Source organism: Balaenoptera physalus (genome assembly GCF_965194825.1).
Source record: "Balaenoptera physalus genome assembly, chromosome: 15".
Lineage (NCBI taxonomy): Eukaryota > Metazoa > Chordata > Mammalia > Artiodactyla > Balaenopteridae > Balaenoptera > Balaenoptera physalus.
In genome coordinates, this window is record NC_138894.1 from 63,610,883 (window position 1) to 63,615,250 (window position 4,368).

Genomic DNA, 4,368 nt, shown 5'->3' on the forward strand with positions numbered 1-4,368 from the left:
GTCTACTAGGAATGTGGGAAGAACAATCTCAATGCATTTTAAACAGAAGGGAAAAAATGGACCAACAGACAAGAGGTGGTTCACACAGAAAAAGGAGTTTAGAAAAACAAGACACATCAGGCTTCTCCAGCCTGGCCCAGGGGAGGGAAATATAAAATGTGAAGATTGGGAGCAGCCCGGTGACCAGACGATGTCCATTGTTTTGTGGGGTGAGAGTTGTTTCCCAGACAGCTCCTAAGCTAAGGGAAACTATCTTAACTGCCCTTTGCTTTGATTCTGGGCTCACCAAGCAGCCTTCTGGTGAATAATTCTAGTTAATAAAGAACACTTTCTAAGCACAATAGAGAACATTCTTCTAAGCCCTTTAATACATTCTCTCATTTGATCTTCACAATAACTAATGCTATCAGTGACTATTGTTAATATTATCTGGATATTGCAGATGATAGAATGGAGGTACAGAGGCTAATTCATTTCCCCAACATCACATAGGTAGTAAGTGAGAGCTGGGATTTGAACCTAGGCCATTGGACTCTGAGGTCCCCAACTCTGAACCACTTCCTTGCCCTTGCATACCCAGTTGGTGGTTTTGGTTGGGAATTTAAGTATTCTGGTTCCTGGTGAGGGAGTGAGGGGTCGATCCCATATTAATTTAATAAATTGGACCTCTTGTTTCCATAGCTGCTTCTGAGAATTTTGGTTATCTGAGTTTGTTGCTGAGAGGCCAGTAGAACATCCAGTTTCTGTCCTGAAAGGCACGGGCCAGAGCTGGAATGTGCTCTCTCAACATAATTGCTGCTCCTGGCAGCTCGTCTAGTGCCCAGCATGTGGATGGAGAACCTTTTATTGAGGTACTGAATGAAGTGGGGGCATCACCTGAGGGGCTCTGAGGGATCTCCAGGCAGCACCCTGGCTAACGGCCCCCAAACAAAAAGATGACACTATTTTTGACAATTTTTAGCAAATTTTCAATATTGAGAAAATTTTTTTCCTGTCAATTGCAAACTCAGACTGCTTAAATGAATGTTAACACAACTCCATACTTGTGTTTGAAACGTAATTATGGAAGAAGAAAAAAATCTACTCGCAGATGTAAATCAAACCAAAAATGCACACAGAATGTAGAGCAAGGCCCGACCTTTCAGTGTATTCAATTTTGGGGAGAAAAGTATCCAAAAGGCTTCTTTCCCACTGCTACCCACCCCATCCCGCCACCAAAGGTTTCAAATGGAAGGAAAGTAGACATTTTACAAACTCTAAGTCTTGAATGGCTACAAATGTCTGTAATTTGGAGTCATTTTTTGGAGGCTATGTTTCTATATTGCCGTCTGGAATGATAAACTTGTGGAAAGGAAAGGTTCCCAGCTTCAGTGTCTCCAAAATGCCATGTGAGCACTCGGATGGTGCCTGAAGGCAGGGTTAAACAAATCAAACTCCAAGCCAACAGAGTTCTTTACTATTTTTAAAAAATATTTATTTATTTATTTTTGGCTGTGTTGGGTCTTCGTTGCTGTGCACGGGTTTTTTCTAGTTGTGGCGAGCAGGGGCTACTCTTCATTGAGGTGCGTGGGCTTCTTATTGTGGTGGCTTCTCTTGTTGTGGATCATGGGCTCTAGGTGCGCGAGCTTCAGTAGTTGCGGCGGGTGGGCTCAGTAGTTGTGGCTCGCGGGCTCTAGAGCGCAGGCTCAGTAGTTGTGGCGCACGGACTTAGTTGTTCTGCGGCATGTGGGATCTTCCCGGACCGGGGCTCAAACCCATGTCCCCTGCATTGGCAGGCGGATTCTTAACCAGTGCGCCACCAGGGACGTCTGAGTTCTTTACTATTTTAATGTTATTATTATTTTTCAACTTTTAAGTTTTGAAATAATTATAGAATCACAGGATGTTGCAGAAACATGTACAAAGGCTCATGTGTCTTTCACCCAGTTTCCCCCAATGATAAATCTTGGATATTATTTTTAATTAACCAGAGAAAATTAAAAAGTGGCTCAAACCCTTCTGTGACAAGCTTTCAGAAGACTGAATTTACAGTTGAAAGATCACATTGATTTAAACAATGAGAGGAAAACATATTTTTTGCTTGGTAAACTAATTTGAAGAAGTTTAAAATGTATATGGACATTTTATTTCTTTTCTTTTAAAAATGTAGAAATTGGTCCATAGTCATAGGTAAGTGAACATCCAAGCTCCTCTTACTTATAGCTCTGTGTAATCTGAGCCCTGACCACTGGTCCAGACTCATTTCCAACTCTTCCTCCATTGTTTTCAGCATTCTCAATGCATCACTTTAGCAATTAAAAATGTCAGCTCCTGTAGTGAAAAGTTAGTTAAAAAAAAAAAAGTCTGGAGTAATTAAAATTTCAGTGATTTGGGGCCCAATGAATTTGCAGGCATTTTCAGTAATATAACTACTTTCATTTATGGCAACTGAGAAATTCATGGAGAAATTCATGGCAAGGGAAATTAATAATTTATTGTGTTTATATGTGTCACTTACTTCCTCCACCCCACCCTCTTATGACTGCAATAGAAGAGAGGAAAGTTATTTTAGCCATTTACGTCACATTTGTGTCTCTCATATTTTTGGGAAAAAATGGCAGGCATTTGCCAGCTGAAAGGCAACAGGAGAGAGGAAAATTATTTTAGCCATTTAAGTCACATTTGTGTCTCCCATATTTTTGGACAAAAATGGCAAAGCATTTACGAGGTCTTCTTTGGAATGAGGGACATTTTATGCAAAGCTTTTTTCTTATCATGCTCTTTCGTCCATCTCTCTCATAAAATAATTTGCTAACTTGAAGTCTCAAAATTTTCTTGAAACTGTAATTGGTTCTAAGAGAAGATTCAGTGGGATGCCTGTAGAATTTACCCATGTATTTATTCCAAGGTATTATTTCTCTAGGACTCCTATTAGAGGTGAAACTATCACACAAATTGGTTGTAATACTTTAACTTCACAGAAGAGAAATCTTAAATCCTTGTTTAAAAAAATCCATCAGTAATAAAACAAAACCTTACTTTTTACAGAGATTTTTGGAGAGCCTGACATCTAGTTATTCAAAATCACAAGATATAATATTTAAAAACCTCTAAGTGATTGGAAACTACTCAAATGCCCAGAATAGGTAAATTGTGGCTTATTCATACAAAGGAATATTATACAGAAGTGTGAATCAATGAACTGCAGTTGTGTACATGGAAAAATATGGATGACTCACAGCTCTAATACTGAGCAAAAAGGCCAGACGCAAAAGAGTACGTATGGGTTGGTTACATTTATATAAATTTTAAAATAGGTAAAACTAATCAGTGGTGTTGTAAGTCAGCCTTTGGGGGTTGGGGTGGGGTAAATATCCCAAGGGAATAGGAGAGGGGTTTCTGGGATGCTGGGAATGTCCTGTTTCTTGATGTGGGTTACCTTGTGTGTTTGATTTGTGAAAATTCAGCAAGCTACCTACTTAACAGTTTTTTCACTTTCACCGTGTACAATCCCATAAAATGTTAGAAAAAAAAAAAGCCAGTATGTACAATGGGATTATGGCAGAGCCTGGGTCGCTGGCAGGCATCCCAGCATCCTTCACTCCAGACACGATGGCAACCTCCGTTCAATTCTGTCTCAGACGGGGTGGCGGATTGTGGGGAGGTGGGGCAGGCTCCATGGAGACAGCATAGATGGTCTCTAATTATACTTTTCCTTTTAGAAAAAGGAATTTTTTTTCTTTTTCCAAAAGAAGGATTTTAAATGATAGTTCGTGGAAGAACCTCCTTGATGTCATCTACCCTTGGAATACTTTTTTCACTGACAAATCCGTGTGACTAAACCCGCACCCACATTCCTAGCTCAGCCTGACAGGGAGGGGCGGTGGCACCCAGAAGGCTTGGAGTATCACAAAACTGCCTTCAGGCATCAGCGCTGCTTCTCACCTGCCCTGGGACCTTGAGCAGGGTCTGCTCTCTAAGCCTCAATATCCATCTCATAGGTTGACACTGAGCATTAAATAAGGCCTCCCAAGGGATATATAGCGTGCCCAGGACACTCCCTGACATGTGACAGGCATTTGAGGAGTTGTTCCTGGCTTACATTGTCTCTAATTTTCCCTCTGCTCAGTAGGTATTATTTTTATTTTACAAATGAGGAAACAGAGCTTGCGTGGAGCAAAATCACACCTACTGAGTGGCAGAGCAGGACTTCATGTTCCCAGCTCCCTCGGCTATAGCTCCTGGAAGTCATCTTCCTTTTCTCCCACCCTCTTTCCTACACGACAACCCCTTTCCTCTCCTCCTGCTGGCCCCAGAGTCCCAGATACCAGAAATCCACAGCACAATCTAACTGTGCCCTTCCCTGGGCCAGCCCCGATTTGCCCTCTG